The sequence below is a fragment of the Bubalus kerabau genome, chromosome 6 (assembly GCF_029407905.1).
Source record: "Bubalus kerabau isolate K-KA32 ecotype Philippines breed swamp buffalo chromosome 6, PCC_UOA_SB_1v2, whole genome shotgun sequence".
NCBI classification, from domain to species: domain Eukaryota; kingdom Metazoa; phylum Chordata; class Mammalia; order Artiodactyla; family Bovidae; genus Bubalus; species Bubalus kerabau.
In genome coordinates, this window is record NC_073629.1 from 109,478,870 (window position 1) to 109,505,673 (window position 26,804).

General features: G+C 49.1%; 1 protein-coding gene and 1 long non-coding RNA gene across 2 annotated transcripts in view; one reads left to right on the plus strand and one right to left on the minus strand.

The window, feature by feature from the left end:
• The window catches only part of GRIK3 (glutamate ionotropic receptor kainate type subunit 3), a 253,335-nt gene that overhangs the window by 23,959 nt on the left and 202,572 nt on the right, over positions 1-26,804 (plus strand). The gene's annotated exons all lie outside the window — the stretch shown is intronic.
• Positions 16,909-19,129, minus strand: LOC129655681 (uncharacterized). Its single transcript, XR_008716078.1, has 3 exons — positions 18,230-19,129; positions 17,395-17,560; positions 16,909-17,033 (listed from the first exon to the last, which is right to left on the minus strand). It is a non-coding gene; the product is annotated as an uncharacterized LOC129655681 (long non-coding RNA).

Consider the following 26,804-nt stretch of genomic DNA (forward strand, 5'->3'; position numbering starts at 1 on the left):
TGACAGATCATAATGGAAAAGAATTGGTGACGTTTATGTATAACTCAATCACTTTGCTGTACAGCAGAAATTAACGCAACATTGTAAATCAACTGTATTTCAATCATTTTTTTTTAAATAGTATTTTTTTCCAGATTTCTGAACCCAGAGTCCTAAGAGAATGTGGGTAGGAGTTTCTTGGGTTTCAGGATCCCTTGATGCTAAGATGGAAATGGGATGTTTAGACTCTGTTTTGACTCCACTGTTTTCACACCCCTGAATGAGCCAATGTGGTTGAATTCTTACTGAGAGATAAATGGTGGGTCAGAAAGAGGAAGCCAGCGACTGAGACAGAGACACTCAGAGACAAGGAAATAGAAACAAAGAGTTGAGAGAGCGACAGGAGAAGAAAAGGAGACTAAATGGGTTGTGGTATGGGATGTTCAGGCTCCCTGGTGGGGTCAGAAGATCCCTGAAGTCCAAGCAGCAGGTCAGGTGCCCCTGACCCAGATGTCCACTTGGGATCACTTCATCCTGATCCCACCAGTGTTTCTGTACCCTCTGCCCACCTCCAAGTTCTTAGCAAATATGCCACTGGGTGTGGTCTATCTATTGGGGGGTGAGTACCATATGTAAAATACCTAAATTGTGCCAGCCTGGCACAGAGTGGGGTTCAATAAGTTATCTGAGACAGTTTTCCTGGAAGAACCAGATCATGTAAATGGGATCAATGTGAAGAAATGTCTGAGAAACTGCGAGAAAAATAACTCTATAGGTGGACACACCCATCCCTGTTGGCCTGCAGTTCATCTTGCCGGGTTTCTTTCCCCTCCTCCCTCCTCAAGTCTCTTCTTCCTTTAATAAATTCTGGTTGAGCACCTACTGTGCACCGGGTGGACTAGGAGCTGGGTCTAAAATGATGACCAAAGAGACGAGGTTCCTTTCTTCATGAGATCTTGTCTACTCTACTTGGGGTGACAATAAACAAGTAAGCAGACAAGGAGACACATAGTTGCGAATTGCAGCAAATGCTGCGCATGAGGACAGTGGGGAGGCCACTCTGGCTTGGGAGCAGGGAGGGCCTCTTGGAGGAGGTGACATTTAGGTTGAGGCTTGGAGAATGGGAAGAATTCAGCAGGGTGCATTCCAGGCAGACAGAAAGCGTGTGTGAGGGTGTTGAGGTGGGAAAGAGTGCAGAGTTGTCAAAGAACAGAAAGAAGGCCCCTGTGGCTGGGGCTTGGTGAGCAAGATGAGAGGCATGGCATAAGATGGCATGGGGGAGGTGTGTTTTCAGAAGCTCGGGGTCATTCCAGGGCTCTTACTCCAACCTCAACCTGCGTTTCACTCCCACCACAGACCATTGGCTCCTTTGGTGCTCAGCCACACTCTCCCTTCCCTGCATCCTTCCTTGAAGCTGCTCTTGGTGAATGACATCCCCTCCCAGCAAGGGGCCTCACACAAAGCCTGTCCTAAGCACATATGACCCAATGGTGGAGAAGCCATATTGCATCACTGGGGAGCAGAGCTCTCTGCAGGGTTGGGGGGGGTAACCCTCTCTTCCAGGGAGGTTTATGTCTCCTGGCAAATCTTTACCATCCAGGTAAGTGAACCCATGGAAGCCTGCAGGTGCTGATCATGCTGGGAGCAGGTGGGGAGTTAAGAAGCAAAGGTTCTGATTGGCTCTGTCCATGAAGCCCATGCCCAAATTTGTAGCTAGGCGTGGCCCACACATCTGGAGGAAGAGTACACAGCCATCACCCAGGTGTTTCAAGGATGGGATACCAGGCTGTCCAATGATGCTTCAATCCATCGATGAATTACTCGACATGTATTAGCATCTGGGCTCAGGCTAGGAGTTTTGGAGGGCTCTTGGAGGAGAGACCACTGACTGGAGGAGTAGAATTCTCTTCCATTTGTCAAGTGCATTCACCTCTGTGTGTAGTTCCATGCTCCCAGTTGTGAGCTCTGCAGACAGGGCAGGACGAGGCTCCCCCACATGCACGTACAGAAACTGAGGTTCACTGAAGCCAAGTCACTCATTCAGAGTCACACTAGTATGAGCTGGATCAGGCAAGTTCTGAAGTCAGATCTGAATGTGAATCGTTCCTTCACCCTTTAGTTACTCTGTGACTGTGGAAACACAAAGTTGTTTAGCTGCCAAATTGTGTCCAACTCCTTGTGACCTCATGGACTATAGACCGCCAGACCTCTGTCCAATGGATTTCCCAGGCAAGAATCCTGGAGCCGATTGTCATTTCCTAGTGCGGGGGATCTTCCCAGCCCAGGGACTGAATCCGTGTCTCCTACATTGGCAGGCAGATTCTTTACCGCTGAGCCACCAGGGAAGCCCTGGGAACACAGTTCCAGCCTCATTTTTCTCATGTTTCTCTCAAATACAGAGAAGCATGGTAAGTGCTACAGCATTTAGCTCTGGGTCTGGCAAACAGTGGGTACTTAATAAATGCACAGCTCCATTTGCTTCTGGCCTTCACCCTGACCCTGGGCTGGCGTTTCCTAACCCATCACCTTCTTCCAGGCTCATCATGGTGACCTTGCACGGAGACATCTTCAGGTAGACAGAACCTCTGAAAGATTGGCCCATCTTTTCCCTCCCCATCCCAGTGTTGTGATGTCATGAAGATAAAGCCACAGAGATGTAACTGCCAGGGCTCAGTTCCCAGAAGGCCATAAAACACGGGCGACTCTGCCCAGGCCTGCTCACCGCAATCCAGCAAAGTGCTCCTTGCCTCCAGCACTTGGTTATTTTTTACAAAATCGCTGAACTAGCCATGTTAGCTACATTGATCAATAAATTACTTTGATGAAAACTCAATAGGCATTGCCCCCCTTCCCCTGGCACTCATTCGCACACAAAGGAAGGATTTTACACTCTTCATATCTCAAAAACCTTGGTGCTAGGTCCTGTCCTACTTTTCTCCTCTACGTACCACTCCCAGGGGCCACTGCCCTGGCCAACACGGCCTGGACAGGGCTTGGAGATTTCTGGACCCACAGGCAGGGATTCTTTTGGGCCAGGGCACAGGGGACCCATGGAAGGAGTTGGTCCATCTACCCCAGCCTCAAAGAAGCATTTCACTTTCCAGGGCAGTGTGGACACCCAGCCACCACTGCTGCTGGGCATCCCCCATAATTAGCTGGCCTGCTGGGGGAGTGACAGCCAGTCGCCACACTGGCTTCCCTGCTGGAAAGAGCCAGGAGCCACAACAAGCTGACGGTCTTCGCTTAACTTACCTCCTTCGTTTATTCACTTGGCATTTTCTGAGACCCTGCTCTGTGCTGGGAGCTTTCTGTGTGTAATATTGAATCTATACCAAAAAGCAGGCTTTTGAAGTTAACTTTTCACCCCCTTAGACCTAACAATAGCCTGCATTGCATGCTTATTAGAAAAGGCCGGTGTGGGCCAAGGCATGGGCGTCGGATGAAGCAGAGGAGCCATGCTGGTTATGAGCCCAGACACTGAGACCTCACTGCTTGAGTTCACGTCCTGGCTCTTGACCTTGAGTGCAGATTTTGAACTTCTTTGAGCTTCAGTTTCTCCATCTGTAAATTGGGCATGCAATAGTGTTTTCCTCACAGATAGACTAGATGGAGTTACTGTGGCTATGCTCCATATGCCTGGCACATATAAGCACCAAGTAAGTGTTGGATGCTTTTAGCTGGTGAGGGTCAAACGAACTTGCTGCTGCTGCTGCTGCCAAGTCGCTTCAGTCATGTCTAACTCTGTGCGACCCTATAGATGGCAGCCCACTAGGCTCCTCTGTCCCTGGGATTCTCCAGGCAAGAACACTGGAGTGGGTTTCCATTTCCTTCTCCAATGCATGAAAGTGAAAAGTGAAAGTGAAGTCGCTCAGTCGTGCCCGACTCTTAGCGACCCCATGGACTGCAGCCTACCAGGCTCCTCCATCCATGGGATGGAGGCAAGACTACTGGAGTGGGTTGCCATTGCCTTCTATATGTGTGCAAAGTGTGTAGAACAGTGTCTGATACCTAGAGCTCAACATGCATAAGCACAGATCATCATCACCATGTATTATCTTCACAGCAGTGCGGTGAGGCAAGAACTGTTCCCCTCCCCATGTAACTGATGAGAAAGTGGAGGTTAAGCAGATCACCCAGCATTTCAGAACAGACAGTTAAATAGAGCTGGTCTGACTCCAGCCTCAGACGTCTTTCTATAGTGCTAGACTGCATGGTGCCATCCTAGCGCTTTGGAGTTGGAAAGCACCTAGAAGATGCCTGGACCAGCAGAATAAACATGGTATAGATGTGAAAAACTGATGCCCAGAAAGGTGCGGTGACCTGCTGAGAACACACAGACATTTGGGTTAGTGACTCTTGGGTGCTTCCTGCGTGCATTGCAGCTGGTGCTCACGTGTCCTGGGGTTGTCGGGCTGTCCTGGGGGATGAGGAATAGCATCTCCTTCAGTCCAGGAGTGTCTTTCAGAGCTGTCAGACTTGCTGGGTTGGAATCCTGCATCCACCACTTCCCATTGGTCATACTTCCTGTGCCTCAGTTTCCCAGCCTATAGAAAGGGTCGAGTGGGACAAGATGCCTGGTACTCAGAAAGCGCTTGGTTGACTTTACCCCCTATTTATTCTTCTCAAGAATAAGCACTAAAATGAAAAGAATAGATATTGATATGTAGAGCTCTAAATGTATGTACAGCTTGTTTGGGCCCTCTGGGAGATGGAAAGGGTAGAGTTCGTCTCTCCTAATTTGAGGCTGAGAGAAGAGAGGTCCAGCTCTCTTTTGGGGACTTGTCCAGGTCACACAGCTGGCTGGTAAGAGAGGCAAGACCCAGACTCACACCCGTGGATCTGCCAAGTGGCCTGCTCCCCTGCCCTACACCTGACCCCTTTGTAAAGACCTGGCTGCAGGGAAACCCAGCCACCTGCGAAGCAGCTAGCATATGGCAGCACAGGCCTCTCACACAGCTTCTTCCCTCTTCCAGGTGTAGGTGAACGCTCAGCAAGCATTAAGGGTGGTCTGCCCAGCTTAGCGCTTACCTTGTCTTCTTTATTATCGAGACATTATCCTAACTCTGCCTCCTGCCAGACCCTGACCTCTGGCCCCTCCCATCAGCCTTCTTGGGACTGTGGCTGCAGGCCAGGGGACATTTTTCCCAATTAGGGCGATCGCCCAAGTTCCTGATTCAGCCTGGCCGGGCCCAGCCCCATTTGCATACCATTAGCTATGATGCTATGCATTATGGATTCATATTTAATTTTAGTATTTTTTTAGAGGCAACTCTAACCTAATTAAATCTTCTCCAAGAACCTGACATTTCTCTGAACTCTGGTAACATGGGTTGTGCATGAGTGGACCACACACACACACACACCCACATCCTTCCAGCCATAGACACGTACTGCCATTTCAGCCCCAGTTCCATAGATTCTTTTTTAAATGAAAGGGGAAAAAAAAAAAAAAAAAAAAAAAAAGTCTTTTTTTCTCCAAGGTGATTTGTATGCAGACTTGGCTCTATGAGCCCCGTGGGGCTTGTGCCTAGAGAGGCTGCCGGAGCCAGGCTCCCTGAGAATCTGGGATAGCAGAGTAGTGGAGACCCAGGCTCTAGCTCAGCCTCAACGCATCTCCCTCTGGGAGTCATTGAGCCTGCCCTGGCCTCCGTTTCCCTTTTCTTGAGATTATTGAGTTAAAATTCTCAAGTCCCACACCAACCTATTTCCACTCAGGCAACATGAAATGAAGTATGTGAATTTTTTTTTTCCTTAATCAAATGAAAATAAAATAGCCGGGCGAGAAAGGGATGAATAGATGAGAGTACAGGGGATTTTATGGGGGTGAAACTCTTCAGTGTCATATGACAGTGGTGGATACATGTCATTGTATGTCAAATCCCATGGAACATACAACACCAAGAGTGAACCCTAATGTAAACTCTGGGTGATAATAATGCGTCAATGTAGATTCATCGATTGTAACAAATGTCCCACTCTAGTGGGGGATATTGATAGTAGGGGAGCTTGTGTGTGGAGGGGTAGGGCATATATGGGAATCTCCAAGCTTTCTGCTCATTTTTTTCTGTAAAAGCAAAACTTTTCTAAAAAAATAATGTCTTATTAAAATTAATAAATAACTTTCTTTAAGTGTGCACCATTTTACACGTGTCGAGTATTTTACACGCATTAACTAATTCCAGTTGATCCTTGAACAACGTCGGGGCTGGCGGCCCCCCACACACTTGAAAATCCTTGTACTGCTGTCTCTGCTTCAAGAACAAAGGATGTGATAAATGAGTCACCCAGGGGCAGGAAGTGGAAACACTTTGGATAGAATCGGAACTCAAACCCTAGTTCTCTTGATTCCACACATTGTGATCTCTAATCAAATACAAACATTCCCCCACATTTAATTTAAAGATCTCGGAAATGAAAAATACAGGTTTTACTTTGTTTATTGAGAAACAGCCACATATAACGTGGACCGATGCAGTTCAAACCCATATTGTCCAGGGGTCGACTGTAATTCTCACAACAACAATTTGAGGTTGGTGTTATTATTATAATTATTACATCTCCAGTTTACAGATGAGGTTCAGAGGCCCCATCGCTTGCTCAGGGTCACACAGTGGGAAGATGGTAGAGACTGGATTTGGACCCAGACAATCTGACTCCAGAGCCCAGAATGATAACACAGCTGCCTCATCCTTTTTACCAAAGGAGGAACCAGGAGTGATGTGCTGGAATTATTTCATTGTTCTAATTCTATGATAATGACTTAATTCTTACCTGACTCGGGGGCAAGATGTGGGCCACCAGTCATCTCCCTGACATTTCTCAGAAATCAGCAGGGCGAGCTTTCTGACCAGGCTCTACTGGATGCAGTGGAGCTCAGACCAAACCTGGGAGCTGGGCCATGATCAGCCAGGAGGTCAGGTGTGTTGGGTGGGTGGGGTATGGTGAAAGTGCAGAGCTCCTCAGGGAGCAAGGACCCTGGCCCAGTGCCGTCAAAGGCCCTCACCATCACCTATCCAATCCCTTTGTCGTTCCACACGTGGAACAACCAGAAAGATGCGTCTAGGTGGGTTGCTTTGTTTGGGTTTGGTGCTGGGTTTGCAGCATCCAGGGAAGAAAATGCAGTATTTTTTTGCTCCAGCATTTAATTATGAGACATTTGAAATGTACAGAAAAGTTGCGAGAACTTTGCAGTGATTGCCGCTGTGCTCACGTGGTATTTCTCTAGTTCTCATCTGCCTTGTGCTCTGGCACCATCCCGGATGCCCGTACAGTCATTTCAGTCCCCACACAGACCCCGTGGAGTTCCCCACATCACCCCCATGGTACAGATGAAGACACTGAGGCTCAGATAGAGGAAGAAATCTGCCTAGGGCCCCAGCTTTGCCGGGGTGGGAACACGAATTGCACTTAGAATTTTCTGACCCTAAGGCTGTTCTTTTTTCTACTCTGTCCTCTATTATCCCCACAAGATTTGGGAAGTCCTCTTGACAGTGGCAGGCAAAGCCCTCCCCACCCAGAGTGCTCTGGGTGCTGGGATGAGATGTGCATTGTGGTCAGATGGAGGAATGAGAGATGGAAGTGAGATACGGGGTATTACTCTCAGGCAAGCTTGCACCAGGCACATTAACAGCTCCCACTTCTGGGGCTGCTGGCCCACCAGGGACCCAGGGCTCTGAGGAGCAACTGAGCCCCTGTTGCAAGCTGGGTGGTTCCCAGGCTCCAGGGTCCTCCCTGCCAGAGGTCCACTCCCACCCTTCCATGGCCACCTGCTATGTCTGCTACTCCGTGAAGGCTGGGTGAGGGCTGTGTCCCATCACTGCCTTCTTCAGAAGACTTGCCTGGCTCCGGCCATGCTCAGCCCCCTTAGCTGGGTCTCTTCGGACAAGTCACTTCACCTCTTTTGCGGGACCACCATACTTCAACTGTGAAGCAAAGAGGTAATCATTGAACCAACTGCGTATGGTTGACAGTGTTTAGAAAATGCCTGGCAAGTGCTTACTCTGGCCCTGGTACACAGTAGGCATGTAGTGTCATGATGTTCTCGTGTTCTCCATCTGCAGCTTCCCAGTGAGATTTGTACCCTTGTCCCCAGCAGACCCAATGGCTCCCAAATGCCACCACACACTCGGTCCTTTATCATTTGGTCCTCTTGGCCTGGGATGCCCTTGCCAACATCCGTCTGGGTCAGCTCCCACCTCCTCCAGAAGGTCCTCCAGGTAGGAACTACTCCCCTCCTCAGACTCTCCCTGGCACCTGAGGTCTGTGGTTAGAGGCACAGAGTCTGGCACCAGCCTGTCTGGTTTGATTCTCACCTCTGTCACTTACTGGTTGCATGATCTTGGGTTAAGTTGCTTCTCTGTTCTAGGCCTCAGTTTCCTCATCTGCAAAATGGGCATGATGATAGTCCCTTCCTTGTTGGGAGATCTTAATGGGTTACAACATGAACGAGCATTCACACAGTGCCAGCATTCACACGGTGCCAGCACGTAGCATCTCGGAGCCCTGTGCATGGTGGGGTCGCCTGTGCTTGTCTGCCGAGTCAAGATGACTAAGGTCAACCCGCATGTGTGAGACTCAGCGAGGAGGAGGCGCTGCATTGACAGGAAGCTCTGAGAGGCAGAGCTCAGGGCAGCTGGCAGGCTGGGTGGGGAGCGGGCACATGGCAGGGCAGAGGCAGGGGCCTCTTTCCTGCCTGGGAGGTACCTCGGTGAGAAAGGCGCTTGCAGGGCCACTCTGCTAGTGGTTCAGGGCTGTAGAGCAGAGTCTTGGTCCAAGAAGTGGCTCTGGGGACACATAGCCCTGAGTTCCATTCCTGGCCACCCCAGGCCTGCAACATGACCTTGGCCAAGTTCCTTAGGCCCTCTCAGGCCTCAGTTTTCCTTCCTGTAAAGTGGAGACAGCGCTCGTCCCCACCTCCTGAGGCTCTTAGCATGGCGAAGCTGCAGCCCTTCCAGTATTTGTGCTGTGACTGCAGATGGTTTGTCTCAGGCCTGGTCTTGGCGGCCTGCCTCATCACACAGCCCCGCCAGTGATGGCGAACAGAGCTCTGACCGAACCCACATGCCTGGTTTGTATGGAGACTGCCTGCCCTTTGTCCAGAGGAGTTTAGGTTCTTAACAAATCAGTTCACCTGGGTCCTGCAGAGCATTGACCAGGAAGGTCTTTGACTCCAATCTCCCATTAGCTGTCTCCTCCTCTCCTGCCGAGGCTTTTGCAGAAAATCATTTAATGTTTTCTCTGTGTTTAAAGAAAGCTCCGAGGGGCCATCGGGCTCAGCCTGGCTGGCTTGATCTTGAAACAAAGTGTAGTTCCCAGTGGAACACGCCAACCTCTGCTCTTAAGTAAATTCAGGGGAGCATTTCTGCACATGGCCTGGCTGGCTATATTTAGGCCTTGCGAGGGCTTTGAGTTCCTCCCTCACTGCATTATTAAGGTGTCTGGCTGCCTGAAAGGGCTGAGGCCCCCAGGGCAGCGGGAGAAGCCCCACCTCGGTGAACACAGCTGGAGTTTGCCTTGCAAGGTGTGGAATTCATCTTCCATCTGCCAGTTGTGTGTTTAGAGACAAGCATCTCACTCCATCTCACTCCAGCCCCTCCCCCACCAACTCACATCCACGCCCTTCTCTGTTGCTTCCTCTTCGTTCCCATCTTTCTTGTCAGTGATTCTCAGTCTTTGGCATGTATTCACAAGTCACGAACCTCGCTCAGAAACCCTCGAGGGCTCCCCAGTTCCTGCGTGATAAAGCATAACCTCCTCAGCCTGGCCGTCAAGGCCTTCCACGATCTGGCCTTCACCTACCTTTTCATCCTCACCTGCAACCGTAACCCCTTTGAGAGTGAGCTCCGTGGAGATCAGGCCTTTTATCTTTTTTATGTACCACAATATGCCCAGGGCTTTGGAGGGTGTCTAGAAAGTTGCAGGTATTCAGTGAATATTTGCTGAATGAATGATTGAATGACTAAGCCAATGAATGAACGATACCATGATCTGCAGTTCCCCAACCTCGTGTTTTTGCTTTGACGGCTATTTGCCAACCTGTGTTCTACCCCTTACAGCCCAGATCCTGCCTGCTTCTTCTGTGTACCTCCCTGGTGGCCCAGCCCCTGTGATTCCTGCTGCTAACTTTGACATCTGTTGTCAGATACCCAATGCCTGCCCTGGTATCTGACTTTCCAGAGGCCACACCTGCATGCGCCCCTCTGAGGTCTAGAACGGGTGAGACTGCCTTTACCCCCAGCCTCCCAATACAGGAGACCTTGGGGACATTGTTGGTTGGGTTCCAGGCCAACCAGTATCACAGTAAAGGGAGTCACACAGGTTTTTGGTTTCCCAGTGCATATAGAAGCTACATTCACACTGTATTGTCGTCAGTTAAATGTGCAGTAGCATTATGCCTAAAAAAACTATGTACGTACCTTAATTAAACAATAGTTTATTGCTAAAAAATGCTAACCATCATCTGAGCCTTCAGCAAGTCATAATCTTTTTGCAGTAGTTACATCAAAGATCACTGATTACAGATCACCATGACACATACAATAATGAAAAAGTGTGGTATATTGTGAGAATTACCAAAAAGTGACACAGAAACACAAAAGTAAGCAAATGAGTTTGGAACACCGTGCTCATAGACTTTCTCGACGCTGGGTTGCCGCAAACCTTCAATTTTTAAAAATTGCAGTGTCTGCAAAGCACAGTCAATTGAAGCACAGTAAAATGAGGTCTGTCTGTACCTTGGAGAGTCCCTCTGTGGCCTTTAGTGGATGTAGGAGGGCAGAGTGGTCAGCTAGGAGGGGACTTGGACTGTCTGGGAGGGCAGAGCCACCCCTGGTGGGTTGGAGGCTGGGGCAGAGACGCAGCCACGAGTAGGGGGTGGGGTCCTCTCAGGACAGAGCATGACGGCCACAGAGGCTGCCAGCCAAGGTCAGGTGGGGATCCAGGCAACAAGGCCACCAGTGAGGTAGAACATGGGCCAGGGGAGTGGCCAGAAAGTGACAGAGCCCAGAGCAGGAATCCCAGGTGCAGGTCAGCTTTGGTGGTCCAATAGACAGCAGACAGAAGTGGGCCAGGACTGCAGGCCCTGTCATTGGATTAACTGTCCTTAAAGGGAAAAGGCTATGAGACAGGTATCTGAGACCAGCACTCCAGCCCAGGAAACAAGCAGGGGCCCTCACTACACCCAGGAACTAAGACTGGGGCTCCAGCCAGCCAAGGGGGCTCTTGATGGTGGGCCCACTCTCCGTAGTACAGAGTTGACTGGTTAAGTACTTTCTGTCCCTACCCCTACTGGGGTAGGGTCCAGAGATCTGAAGGGCCTGGACCTATAGGAAGATTCCAGGGGTCTAGAGGGAAGGAGATGAGGCTGCCCCGGTTACACTCAGTAGGTGTTTTGTAAACATAGGCTTCAGCCACTGCAGATAATGATGGTTCCTCTCTGTGGTCACCAAGCTTAAGTCATGCCTGTGAAATCTCCCCTATTGGAAAGCTTTAGAGGACACAAACATGCACACATACACAGGCACACATGTGCACCCAGACACAGAAATACACACAGACACACACACAGTTAAGTAACAACAAAGGAACACCCGGCCTGGCACCTGGGGAGGGACCAGATGACCTCCCGATGGCCCCTGGAGACTCCTGCTCTGAGCACTCAAGCCTGTTGATTCAAGGGGATAAATGAAAACAGGGTGTTTCCATTTGGGCAGTGGGTGCAGAGGCAGGGACCTCAGGCTACGCCCCGCCCAGATCTTGAAGCTCACTTTCTCCCTGGTTCTTCTGGGGTCACTTAGCTCTCAGAGGGAACAATTGCAGTAGCAATTCTCTACTTCTTTGTGTGGTCCTTTATCCTTTTCAAAGTCCTTTTGTGCAGCGTTTTCAATTTGATTCACCCTCTGTGAGATAGGCTGGGATCCTTATCTCTGCTTTAAAGATAAGGAAATCGAGGCTCAGAGAAGGTGCGGAGGCTTGTCCGAGTCCCGTTGGTGGGTGGGCTGTGAAACAGGGGATTAGAACCAGGAGCATATGACATTCTACCCTGTCACATTCTCCTCTTCCCTCTGATATGTGATTTTTTTTTTTTTTGGAGAGTAGTTTCCTCCAGTCATTCTGCCCTGGTGTTTCCTGGTGTGTGTGTGTGTGTGCATGTACTTGTGTGGATGTGTGTGTGCATGTACATGTGTGGATGTGTGTGTGTGCATGTACATGTGTGGATGTGTGTGTGTGCATGTACATGTGTGGATGTGTGTGTGTGCATGTACATGTGTGGATGTGTGTGTGTCTGTACATGTGTGGACGTGTGTGTGTGCATGTACATGTGTGGATGTGTGTGTGTGTGTCTGTACATGTGTGGATGTGTGTGTGTGCATGTACCTGTGTGGATGTGTGTGTGTGTGTCTGTACATGTGTGGATGTGTGTGTGTGCATGTACATGTGTGGATGTGTCTGTGTGTCTGTACATGTGTGGATGTGTGTGTGTGTGTCTGTACATGTGTGGATGTGTGTGTGTGCATGTACATGTGTGGATGTGTCTGTGTGTCTGTACATGTGTGGATGTGTGTGTGTGTGTCTGTACATGTGTGGATGTGTGTGTGTGCATGTACATGTGTGGATGTGTGTGTGTGTGTCTGTACATGTGTGGATGTGTGTGTGTCCATGTACATGTGTGGATGTGTCTGTGTGTCTGTACATGTGTGGATGTGTGTGTGTGTGTCTGTACATGTGTGGATGTGTGTGTGTGCATGTACATGTGTGGATGTGTGTGTGTGCATGTACATGTGTAGATGTGTGTGTGTCTGTACATGTGTGGATGTGTGTGTGTGCATGTACATGTGTGGATGTGTCTGTGTGTCTGTACATGTGTGGATGTGTGTGTGTGCATGTACCTGTGTGGACGTGTGTGTGTGCATGTACATGTGTGGACGTGTGTGTGTGCCTGTACATGTGTGGACGTGTGTGTGTGCATGTACATGTGTGGATGTGTGTGTGTGTGCCTGTACATGTGTGGATGTGTGTGTGCATGTACATGTGTGGATGTGTGTGTGTGTACCTGTACATGTGTGGATGTGTGTGTGTGCATGTACATGTGTGGATGTGTGTGTGCATGTACATGTGTGGATGTGTGTGTGTGCATGTACATGTGTGGATGTGTGTGTGTGCCTGTGTGTCGGATGTGGCTTTGCCTCTGTGCATGTCTGAGGGGTGCTGAAGCCCTGAGTCTGAAATCTGAGGCTGGCCAAGTGCTGCTTAAAGAATTCCATCCTCCCCTCTTTAGTGCTCCCTCAGGTTGACTTTGGGCTTCCTGATGGGCAGCAGGAGCCATTCCCAGCTCCCTCCCTCCTCACCCCTCCTCTGCCCAGCTGGGGAAGCATCCGCAGAAAAGTGGGGGAGCTTGGAAGCCAATAGGGTGGCAGTGTGGGGAGGAGGAGACTAGAAATGGCTTACTCAGTCCAGAAGGGTGGCAGCTGATGGGCCTGGGTTCAGAGTTTGTAAAGACAGAGGGACTAGAGAAGGAGAAAGCCTAACTCTCTAGTACCCACTGAAGGGGTCTGTCCTGGGACCAGAAGGGACACATTTTAAGAAACGTTCAAAGGAGACGTTCAAAGGAATTTGGAGAGAGATGTGGATTTATTGTCAGTTGTTCAGAAAGGCCAGGAGTTGATTCAGGGGACAAATGATAACAAAAAAAGTGGTGATTCCACTTGGGCGAGGGGCAGGGAGGTGTGGGGGCTGGGAGCCTATTGGCTGGACCCCAGACAGACTCCACCCCCATCTAGATCCTGAATCTCAAGCACCTTCACCTTGTGAGACTGGCATCATGAGGTAGAGCAGAGGACCTTTCTCTTTCTCGTGTCCAAGGCAGACTCAGCAGCTGAACTATCATGGCACTAACCCAGGAGGGCATCATTGATGTTTCCTCTTTGTGTCCAGAAGTGCTATTTGCACTCTCATTGGCTGGGCTTAATTTTTAATTGATGAGTTAGTAACTACTTCATCTCATTCCATGAAAGTAATTTGAAGTTGTTTACAAGAATTGCATAGTTCTTGTACGTCATATATCATAAGATAGCTAACTTATCGTTCAAAGAATTCAGGGCCAGGAAAAAAAAAATATATATATATATATAATAAATTAGAAACACCATGTTTCCTAGGAGGAAAAAGAAAATGCTATACTGAAGTCATGACATCCATAACAGTTGCTGTAATTGGCCCGAACATTTGACTCTGTGCTCCCTGGTGGCCAAAAGGAAAAGAGAAATACTACTAGTTATATACGTGTACGTTTTCTATGTGAAAAAAAAAAAAATCACCCTAGTATCTCTGAGACAAAATTAAGCTTTCATTAACCCTTCACTTGAAAATAACTATTTCATCTGGGGTTTTAAGAGGAAGATGCTGAGAAAGACAGTATCTTTCTAAAAAAATGGCAGTAGCAGATTTCCTAAGACGGTGCCTGGCATTCTGTCTGCTCTACTTCTCTGCCAAAGGCATAATGACAGAAGACACAATGAGAAAACGCCAGGAGCCTAGGCACACGGTTCGAGTGCACAGCTTCATCAAGGATGCATCTGAGAATAATTGGAGATATCAGCGGCCAGTCCGCTCTTCTGCCGGTTCTCCAAAACAGACTTTGGATTTGTGCTGGGCAAGAAGTAACCGTCTCTGGCAAGACCTGGCATCTGGGCTGCTGTTTGGTTGGATGGAGGCAGCTCCCGTTTAATTTCAAGCAGTGATTTCCAGGCTTCCCTGATTGATAATGATCACCCCTTAGTAACAAAATTTAGCATGTATCCCGATAAAGGTGATTTATCCCCTATAGATTGTCTACAAGTACACCCAGGTCAGTCTACTATGTATGTAATAAATCATACACCAGTATGTGTGATTAAAAAGGATGAGATGCAAATCAATGTAGGTAGAAGTTAATAATTTCCTACTTTCCCCAGTGGGTTGTCTTGAGTACTCCTTAACTGAGCGCATATACCTTTAGATCCTTCTGCAAGCCCAGGCTGCTCACTGAGAATTCCTGCAGTTCTTTCCATACAGGAGAGAACAAGAGTGGATCCACCAGGATCCCAGTTTCCTCTTCCGTCTGTTGGGATCACTCTGCAGCAGGCTCCACACCACCTCCCAGAGGTCCTCAGCAGTAGGCAGTGGCCAGACTGAGCTCCAGCTGCCCAAGTGCCGTTTGCTTGGTGAGCCACCCATCTATCAGCTGCCTTTCTTTCCCCGGCTCACTCTCCTCTTCCCTCTCAGATACCCTCAGATCTGTTGTTGTTTAGTCACTCAGTTATATCTGACTCTTCTGCAACCCAATGGACTATAGCCTGCCAGGCTCCTCTGTCCGTGGGATTTCCCAGGCAAGAATACAAGAGTGGATTGCCATTTCCTTCTCCAGGGCATCTTCCTGACCCAAGGACTGAACCCACATCTCTTAATTGGCAGATAGATTTTTTTACCACTGAGTCACCTGGGAAGCCCCAAACCTTGAGGTCACCTCCAAATAAACTACCAACAGTCAACTCTTGGTCTAGAGTACTGTCCCCAGGGAAATGCAAATTCCCTCAAAGTTTTCTTTTGAAGGATATTGAAACTTCTTTCTTTTCACTTCAACATGGAAAAGGGCCCTGGGTTTTTTCTTCAAAACCAGTCCTGTGTCTCTTCCTACAAATGATCAAACGGACAGATTTATTCCTGGTGTGATGATTCTGGGCTGAAATTTCCCTATCAGACATCATGGGCCTCCCTCTAGGAGCAGGGAGAAATTCCATAAGGTCCTCCAAGAGGGCAGGCTGGTAGAGCCCTGGGGCTTTCTGCCTGGGGATCAGGTGCAGAACATTCCCCATGTAACTAAGTTAAGCTCCCTGCTGTATAGAGTTATTGAACATAAACATGTTAAATTTAAGAGGACAACTGCCAAATGCAATTGATTTTTGCTTTAGAACAATTGATCTCAGGCAATTCTTTCTGACAATAGGCAGATGAAGGACCACTTGTCTATTTCAGTCACTCCTGGTCTGTGACAATAAAATGAAACCATTGGTTCATGGAAGCTCATCTTTCTGAGTGCAGTGGGCAGCAGGGGTGGGGGACATCATTCACAGCATCTAAAGGCATTTCAATTCTGTAAATCTGAATGAAGATTACTGGGTGGTGATCCCAGGAATATCCTTGTTATTTTTTGACAGATATTGAAAGTAGGATGTTACTTAGGCATTTTACTCCCTGACCTCTGCAGCCAGGTACCGCTGCCAGCTTTCCTGGCTGACGATTAGGTGAAATCAGGGCCCAGCACACTACTTTGTTATATATCAGTGGATATGTGTTACATGTGGATTTCAGAGATGGAAGACTCCCCACAGGCATTTTGACCCAAGAAAGGAATTGGGATCTAGACCACCCTTTTCAAGGCTCACCTTCCCTCCCACTCTGATTGCAGGTCCCTCTGAATGTCCACTGCTGATAGGAAGTTCCCTGTCCACGTGGCCACAGGGGGAAGGAGGCTGGGTTTAAATTCAGACAGATGTGGGGTTGAATCTAGCCACACATCTTGCTGCCTGTGTGATCTTTGTCAGACAGTTGCATCTCCCTGAGCCTCAGTTTCCTTTTGCACAAAATAGAATGATTGCCTTACAAGACAGGTATAAGCATTAAATGATAGGGTCCACGTAAATCACTCAGCTGTGCGACCTTGTGCAACTTACCTTACTTCTCTGAACTCCATTTTCCTCATCTGTCAAATGGGGTTAACAGCACTTACCTCCTAGGGTTGTTGTGAAGACTGAATTGATTAGATTTATGGGAGTGGACCATTTATCACAGGATCTGGCACATAGGGAGTGCTCAATAAAGTTGGCTGTTAGTACCGTAATTATTATTCACTCATATATATGGGCGAGATAATAAAAGTAACATCTGTCTTGTCAACCTTACTGACTGAAGGGCTGAAAGATCCAGTGAGACAGTGGATTTCTGAAGGTCATTCATTGATCTATTCAGCAAGTATTTCTTGGGAGTCCACTGTGTGCCAGGTACCGTTCCGACAAACACTGGGGAGTGAGCAGAGAGTAAGACAGCAGCAGTCCTCACCCTCAGAGAGCCTGCGTTCTAGCGGGACACTAACCATGAGCATTATCGTTAAAGTAAAATGTAGTGGGTGCTTGATAATATTGAGTTTTTAAAAGACAAAATGAACAGGGATGAGGAATAGGAGGGGGAAGGAGAAGTGGTGTGAGATTGTGGTTGGGTCCCCAGGGCCTCAGTGAGAAGCATGTTTGAACAAGATCTGAAACAGCACTTTGAACGTGTCAAAGGGACGTTTAAGGGACAGTGATTGGTCCCTGCTCTGCAGAGACCTTTTGCAGGCAGTGGACTGCGTGTGCTGCCCCGAGTCAGAGCCAGAGAACCCACCTGCACTGTGATGAGCCCGAGCTGCTGCGGGGAGAGCTGAAAACCCTGGGCTGTTGCAGGCTTGATTAGGTGACCTTTCCTTAAAGCCGCTTCCCAGCTGCTGCAGCCTCTTCAGGTGGGAGCAGGGAGATAGACTTAGGGCCTCAGGGTGCTTCCCGGAAAAGACCTTTTCAGAAGGCAATCCTGCAGATCAGATGCTGATACTGCGCTGTCTCCCTGCCCTGGTGCTCACCTGGCTCCCCATACCTGCGACCTGACTTTAGTTTTCTTCCTTCTGAGAAAGCAACATCCAGCCCTGGCCTGGAGAGATGATCTGCTTCTCCACTAGCCCCTGAAGCCGCCTCTCCCACCTTGGTGCACCTGGGCCGCTTCCCCATGCCATGCACCTCTGTTCCTGAACTCTGTGCTCTGATTATTCATACAAGTGTGAAAGTTGCTCAGTCATATCCGACTCTTTACAACCCCACGGACTATGCAGTCCATGGAATTCTCCAGGCCAGAATACTGGAGTGTGTAGCTGTTCCCTTCTCCAGGGGATCTTCCCAACCCAGGGATCAAGCCCAGGTCTCCTGCATTGCAGGCAGATTCTTTACCAGCTGAGCTGGTAAAAAAAAAAAAAGCCCCTGATTATTCCTGGGTTGTCCTAATACGTGGGCCTGGCTCACTTTCCCCTGCCCTTATGCAGTCAAGTCTCCAGCCTTGGGCACCTGAGCCTTCCACTCTGCATCCCACATCTCAGCAGGTCACCTGAGCTGCCCTCTGGGTCTGGTATCTGTGGGGTCCTCACCCCTCCTTTGTTCCCATCCCTAATACATACCACCCCACCCCTGCTTACTTCTGAAGTTCAGCAGAGCAGGGTTAGAGGGGATGTGATGGGAACTGCAGACCGTACAGACGGCTGTCAAAGGACGTAGCAGGAGCCTCAGAAGCCCCTTGGACTTGAGCCCCTGGGAAGGGTCCTTCAGTGGTTCTGGGGGCCCCAAACCTTGCCTTGCTTCCCTTACTGCCTAGAACTGAAATCCTAACTGCTACTCACAGACCGGGAAAGGGGGTCCCTTCAACACTAGGATGTTAGGGAGCTGTGGGAGGCTTCTCTGAGCTTCAGACTCCTCTCCTGTAAAATGGAGTTGATAACCCCACATCATAAAGACATTGGGAGGGTGGGGTGAGATGGTGCAAGTGAAGTGCTGAGGACAGCACTTGGCAAGTGATGGGGAGGGAGTCCAATAAATGACAGACAAGATGAAGAAGATGCTGCTGGTACTTGCCCATCAGTCATCTGCTTGTTCATGAATCATCCCAACAGACACTTATTAAGTGTCTTCTGTGTGTAGGCCTTGGCCAAGGGTGGAGACACACAGAACACTAGTTATGGGGCTTATCTTGGGGAGGCCATGGTCTTAACTGGTGAGGTGGTGTTAACTTACAAGGCCTTGTGGTCAAGCCTTAACAGCTGTGAGATGGGGTGCCTGGGAGACCAGCATGAGGGCACAGTCAGAGAAGGGTGCCCCCTAATGGTGGGGTTTTAGGCCATTTTCCAGCAGGAGGCAACATTTTTGACTCCATCCTCCCATTCCCCAAACCTGGATCAGGTTAAGAACTGCTTGTTTTACTGGTATCCTCCAATCAGAAACTTGGGCTTGAGGGAGTGGCATGGCCAGCTTTGGCCCTTGTAACCCCACGGCCTGGACCCCACTGCCTCTTCCCACTCATTCATTCAGCTATGCCTACTATGTGCCAGGCATTCTATGCTCTGAATTTACACCAGGGAGCAAAACAGATCCCAGTCCCTGGATTAATAGAGCTTCAGGTTTATCTTGGGAAGAGATGACCAATAAAAAGAAGCCAATTACCCCAAGCTCCTCCCAGGCTGGGCGTGGCCATCCCTGGCTCCTCTTAGCCTGGATTTGGTCATGTCCTTTCCAAGACTCAAGTCTTCCCTGGTGGCTTAGATGGTAAAGCGTCTGCCCGCAATGCGGGCGACCTGGGTTCGATTCCTGGGTTGGGAAGATCTCCTGGAGAAGGAAACGGCAACCCACTCCAGTACTCTTGCCTGGAGAATCCCACGGACGAAGGAACCTGGTAGGCTACAGTCCATGGGCTTGCAGAGTCAGACACAACTGAGCGACTTCACGTGCACTTTCTTTTTCAAGACTCAGGCTTGTTTTCCGCCCTTAATCCCACCCAGGTTAGGTCTGGTAATTCCTGGTCTTTCTTCGGACCTGACCTTCATGGTACCGCTCAGGCTAAGTTTGGTCATCCTGGCCCCTCCCATGCTGGGCCCGGCCACTCTTATTTTCCCCAGAAGCAGCCTGAGTAGCAGGAGTTGGCAAGGGCTTTGGACTGAGTCCCTCTACTGCCCCGGGCTCCTTTACTGTCAAGGTTGCAGCCTGCCGCCCCCCAGCCAGTGCTGTGGAGGGGGACCCTGGCTCTCCCTCACTGTGTGTGGTGTTGAGCTCTGGAATTATATTTCCTGATTTAACAACTGCGAGTGTTTGCTGCAGCTTTACTGCCTTAAAAATGTTTTCTAATAATCCCCAGGTGTTTCTCTCACATACAATAGTCTGGCTTGTTACAGCCCAATTAAATTCTTATTTGAGACGCTTAATTAAAACTCTGAACAGAACAAGCCATAAAGCTCTCTCCTTCCCAGCCTCATACCTGTCCCTTCCCCTATTTGCCGCCACCCCGTCCCACCCCCACCCCCCACCCCCGCTCTTTTTGGCGCCTACCCCTGGCATTTTCTATTTCCCGTAACTTGGTAGGGTGGGAATATCCAGTTTCCTGTCTGGGGGTTGGGTTGGGGCATGGATGCTAGGCTTTGTTCAGACACAGGGAGGGGGCTCCTTGAGCCCTTGGTTCCCACCCAGAATTAGCTTCTTCTGGGTCCCTGGAATGGAGTTCTGCAGCCTTTGCACTCTTGACATTGTGTGCCAGATAAGTCTTTGCTGTGGGAACTGTGGGAACTGCTGTGGGAACTGCTGTGTGTTGTAGGATGTTTAGCAGAATCCCTAGCCTCTGCTCACTGGACCCCAATAACATCCAACCCCTGAGTTACGATGACCAAAAATGTCTCCAGACGTTGCTAAATATCCCCCAGACCAGGGAGGGTTGTGAACCACTGTCTCAGAGGAAGGCACCATCTCAACACATCCCAACACCATGGTTCCAGGAGCCAGGACACAGCAGGGCAGCCCCTGGATGCTAATTCTCACCTCCTACCTCCTACCCATGGGGAAACAGTGGAAACAGTGTCAGACTTTATTTTTTAGGGCTCCAAAATCATTGCAGATGGTGATTGTAGCCATGAAATTAAAAGACACTTACTCCTTGGAAGGAAAGTTATAACCAACCTAGATAGCATATTCAAAAGCAGAGACATTACTTTGCCAGCAAAGGTCCGTCTAGTCAAGGCTATGGCTTTTCCAGTGGTCATGTATGGATGTGAGAGTTGGACTGTGAAGAAAGCTGAGTAACAAAGAATTGATGCTTTTGAACTGTGGTGTTGGAGAAGGCTCTTGAGAGTCCCTTGGACTGCAAGGAGATCCAACCAGTCCATTCTGAAGGAGATCAGTCCTGTGTGTTCATTGGAAGGACTGATGTTGAAGCTGAAACTCCAATACTTTGGCCACCTGATGCGAAGAGTTGACTCATTGGAAAAGACTCTGATGCTGAGAGGGACTGGGGGCAGGAGGAGAAGGGGATGACAGAGGATGAGATAGGTGGATGGCATCACTGACTCGATGGACATGAGTTTGGGTAAACTCCGGGAGTTGGTGATGGACAGGGAGGCCTGGCGTGCTGCGATTCATGGGGTCGCAAAGAGTCGGACATGACTGAGCGACTGAACTGACTGACTGACTGACTGACTGACCTCCTACCCCCAGCTGAGTTCTAACTGTTGTTCAGTCTCTAAGAGGTGTCTGACTCTTTGCCCACCCCTCCTCCCCACCAGGGACTGGAGCACGCCAGGCTTCCCTGTCCTTCACCATCTCTCAGAGATTGCTCATACTCATGTCCAATGAGTCAGTGATGCCACTGAACCATTTCATCCTCTGTCATCCCCTTCTCCTCCTGCCTTCAATCTTTCCCAGCATCAGGGTCTTTTTTGATGAGTTGGCTCTTCGCATAAGGTGGCCGAAGTATTGAAGCTTCCACTTCAGCATCAGTCCTTCCAATGAATATTCAGGGTTGATTTCCTTCAGGATTGACTAGTTTGATCTCTTTGCAGTGAAGGGACTCTCAAGAGTCTTCTCCAGCACCACAATTTGTAAGCATGAATTCTTCAGCACTCTGCCTTCTTTATGGTCCAACTCTCATATTTGTATACAACTACTGTAAAAACCATAGCTTTGACTATATGGACCTTTGTCAGCAAAGTGATGTCTCTGCTGTCTAGGTTTGTCCTAGCTTTTCTTCCAGGAGCAATCATCTTTTAATTTCATGGCTGCCGTCACCGTCCATGGTGATTTTGAGCCCAAGAAAATAAAATCTGCCACTGTTTCCACTTTTTCCCCATCTATTTGCCATGAAGTGATGGGACAAGATGCCGTGATCTTAGTTTTTTGAATGTTGAGTTTTAATCACAAGCTGGAGTCAAGATGGTGGGGAAAAATATCAACAACCTCAGATATGCAGATGATACCACGATAATGACAGAAAGTGAAGAGAAACTAAAGAGCCTTTTGATGAGGGTGAAAGAGAAGCATGCTAACTGAATGGGGAGTTATAGGTGACAGAGACACCTCTGTTCCCCTCCAGGAGTGGGGATGCCCTGATACCAGGAAAGTGACGGGGGAGAGGGGGGAGCTGAGAGGAGCCCTGCCTTGAATGCAGTCACAGACCTCTGCCTGAAGTACCTTCTTTGCTTCCCGTCTTCTTGGTCTTCCCCTCTCCTTGCACTAGTACCTCAGCTTCGGACCTAATGTAGCCAGGTTCCTTTGAGTAGACTTTCCCTCCAGGTAGAAGCTCAAGGTAGGGTGACCAGCTTCTCCCAGTTTGCTGGAGGCTTTTCCAGTTTTAGCACTGAAAACCTCACGTGCTTGGAGATTCCTTCTGAGAAAATCAGGATGATGGGGAAGGACTGTCCATTGCTCATGCCACCGAGTGGTCCTTGGAGCACCTGCCCTGGAATAATGAGTTGTTAGTTATAAGCCATGTGCCCTGCGTGCATCATCTCATTGCATCTTGCAGCCGGGAGAGTCTGGTGGTATGAGCTTCATCTTATGGGTGAAGGAAGTAGAACACAGAGAGACTTGCCCATGGTAACCCAGCAAGTGGAGAGAGGATTCAGCCAGCCCCACCTCTCCCCATTCTGCTCTCAGAGGCTTTTCCCACAAGATCCCAGAAAATGGGGAACCAGGACACCTGGGTTCCCATCTTCAAAGAGTCTGTCTTTGACCTTGGCTGTGGAGGAAAAGGGTCCGTTTTCCCGGTGCTGATTGTAGGCTGATGCAGAAGTAGAGTTGGCGGTGACAGGAGAGCCAGACCCCCAGACAGCAGCTGGGAGTATCCTTGGAGCTACACAGATCCTCCAGTGAGTTCTTGACTTGCCTGGTGACAGTTCCAACTTCCAGAACAAAGAATGTGATTGGAGGAGCTGCCTGGGACCTAATTCTGACCAGCAAGAAGGTGGCTGGTGAAGGGGCACAGTGGGGTCCAGCTCTTGTGTGATGTCAGAGCGGGTGTATAGCCTGAGCTTTAGCAACTGATGTATTAAAGCTCAGAGGAGACATCATGAGCAGCCTTCTGTGGCAGGAGACAGGGCTCAGAAACTAGGAGAAATTTCAGGTTTCTGTTTCCAAAGGTACAGTTGCCAGTTGATCCCAGGAAATAGAAGGCTGTGGGGTGATTCCTAAGGAAAACTTCCTGGTTGTATAAGGGAGCTCTCTGGAGAGACTGGATTTATGGGGGTCATTTTCCAAGGTTGGAAAGAAGGGAGGTTAATCGAGAAAGCACATCAGAAGGGGTGTGATTCCTGGAGCCCGTCATTCCCCAGGAGGAATTTCGAATGCTGAGACTTGATGGCAGCATACAGAATATGCCTAGAGAAAATAACCATATGTCATAATAATGGCTGTTATTTACTGAGTGCTTACTATGTGCCAGATACAGTGCTAAACATCCTTCTTATAATGCCAGGAATAATCCCCCCAACAGGCCAGGACTTAAGCAGTATTGGTTGCCCTGTTTTTTTCAGATGAGAAACTGAAACAGGCTATGGCACTTGCCCAAGTCAGACTGGTAGTTAGTGCTGGAGGCAGGGTTCAAGTTCAACAGACCAGGGTTGAAGTTGTGGTTTGGCTACTCTCTTCCTTGCTGTGTGGCCTTAGACCGGTTATAAAACTTCCCTTTTCTTAGAATGGAGGTTGTGAGACTTGAAGAATTCATCCATGTGAATGTTGATATGTTGACAATGATGGGTGTATCGCTCATGTCCAATACGTAGGAGTGCCCTTCTTTTTAAGAGACAAGGAACACTAGCCCTTGAATGGGCTGTGGTATGGAGGCAGAAGGGAGCAAATGGTAGGCCAGAAGAGAGGGAAAAGTCTCTTCAATTTCTATTGAGAATGAGAAAAGGGTTTCACGTTGATGGGTGATGAGGGACACAGGTGACACGTCACTCCTGTTTTGCTTTTGCTATTGAAGGGAAGTATTGTCAGCCTACAGGGGCAGCCCAGGCCTCAGGGAGAGAAACAGCCCCAGAGGAAGCTTTCCCAAATTCCCCCTGCCTGGGTACTGGGAGAATTTGCCACCGAGATTACTAAATCGCTGCTGGTGACTTCTGGCGCACAGAGGATGGGAGAGGCCTGGGAGCCCAGGATGGGCAGATTTCAAAAGGGAGAGTAGTTTTCAGAAACTACCAATCAGGGATCTTGCTTGAGGCTGATGTTGGTGAACACAGGTTCACCGTAAACAAAAACCAGGTTTTCTTGAAGCCCTATCACGTGTCACATGCTGTTAGGTGTAAGCCCGAGTTCTGCCAGCTGAAATTTTCTTGGAGGGGTCAGCAGACTTTAGATCAGGGGAAGGCATATGCCTGAATTCAGAAGGAGAAGCTTCTCAAGCTCTCCATACAGTGGAGAAGTGCAGATATCAAGGTGGGTCATACCTGCTCACTGATGGTGTTCTGTCTACAGGGAGGGGTCTCTGCTAGAGTGCCACTGGGCTCTGTCCTTGGCTCATAGGTCGAGTGTGTGGGTGGCTGCAAGCAGATTCCCTCTCATGATCTCAGGTCATCAGGGTTTATTGCCATGGCACGTGTGTGGCTGCTGCTGCTGCTAAGTCACTTCAGTCGTGTCTGACTCTGTGTGATCCCACAGACGGCAGCCACCAGGCTCCCCTGTCCCTGGGATTCTCCAGGCAAGAACACTGGAGTAGGTTGCCATTTCCTTCTCCAATGCATGAAAGTGAAAAGTGAAAGGGAAGTCACTCAGTCGGGGGACCCAGTAAATGTGAAAGAACCAGGACTCCAAACGCTGAAGGGTGCTTGGGGTCTGGAATGGCCCTGGGGACCTTCCGGAGCACCCCATAGACTGGGCTCAGGTTCCCCGGTGTCTGCCCCGCTTTCCTGACTGCCCATTGCCTTTTCATCCTGTTCTCTGCCTCGCCAGCCATGTCCATACATTGCACCTGTCCTCTGTGCCTGTCACTTGAGTGTGGTCTGTCATGACCTCTCCTTCCTCCTCCCTAACCTTGTGGCCTTTCAGCTTCTGCTACCCATGGCTTCATGCTTAGCCTGGCCTCGTTCAGATTCCCATGAGAATGGTCTCACGGGGCCATCGGTTTTTCACATGAGGCCACTCTCGTGGGCTTTGGGCAACCTGTGGATAGCTGCCAGTCTCAGCCAGTCATTTGAAGCCCAGGGGGAAGAGGGTTGCAGGGTCACAAGATACAAAACAGAGGTGCTCGAGGGCTGCACAGACGTGGTGGATGGAACGTGACCACCATGAACAATAGTGATAATTGTTATTATTGATGGTGTGGCTGATGTGTGGTTATTAATTTCACATGTAATGTGAAATTGTGGGAAATTGCAGTTACGTTGGACAGCAGCAACATTTCTAAGGATCTTGATGGCTCTCTGATCTTCATGAAACCACTCCCTCCCCTTACTGGGCACCTGCCCAGCTCCAGTCTTTGGAGGCTCCCTCTCTGTCCCCACTGCTCTGCAGAGGTCACTGGCAGGGTCTCTCTGTCTCATTTGTGAGCTCTCTCTGCTCTTCTATTTGTGAAGGGCTTTCCCCAGACTAGACGAAATCAAAGAAGGTTAACTGTCGCAGAGATAAAGCTGGTGCCTAGCACACAGATTGAATCCAGCAATAGTCAAAAGACAAAGACATGCTATGAAAGTATGCGTGAAAGAGTTTTAGAGGTGGGTTTCCCTCCCAGGAATCTGAGAATGACGCTTGGTGTGGTGTGGCAACTAGTGGCTAGAAAGAATCACCCTCCAAAAATTCTGGGCAGCATGATTAGAAATAAAAGAGCCAAATTGGGAGGTGGTAGCACCATATTTTCCCCAGTGGCTCAGCAGTAAAGAATCCACTGCCTGTTCAGGAGACGCAGGAGATGTGGGTTTGATCCCAGGGTTGGGAAGATCCCCTGGAGAAAGAAACAGCAAAAGAGACCATAGCCAATAGCATTGCATTTTAGCTCTCAGAACCGACTGATAAAAGAGTTCTGAAGACAACAGCCAACATCTATTGAAAACCTACTTCAGGTAAGGCACTGTTCCCCAAGTGTTCTGAGGATGAAGTACTCAATTTTATAATAACTCTATGGGACTGGAGCCATTTTTGTAGATAATAGAACTGAGGAAGAGAGAGATTAAGTAACTTGCTAAAGGTTGCTCAGCTTAAAGTAACTTGAAACTTAGTCGTTTATATAATTATTGGGGAAATTGGGAATGAAAAAAATTTAAGTCAAATGGTGTGAAGGCAGAGCCCATGTTACATAACCAAGGAGCACATGAATATCTTAAGAAATATTTTTTAGTCTAACACAATTCTTGTGTGAAGTGAGGGTTCCTATGCCCATTTGATGAAGGAAGAGACCAAGGCACAGGGAGGTGATTTAACTTGTCCTAGGTCACAGTGTTAAGTAACAGAAGAGGGGATAGCCCCGACTGTGGAACGCATGCTGGATGCTGTGTGGGATCCTCAGAGAGGTCAATGCAGCTCCCTGGAGGGAGAACCAGATAATGGCCAGCACTGTCCATCGATGGGCTTCCCAGGTGGCTCAGGGGGAAAGAATCCACCTGCCAATGCAGATGCCACAGGAGACTTGGGTTCAATCCCTGGGTCGGGAAGATCCCCTGGAGGACGAAATGGAAACCCACTTCCATATTCTTGCCTGGATCATCCCATGGACAGAGGAGCCCATGGCTTCATGCTCAGCCTGGTCCCATTCAT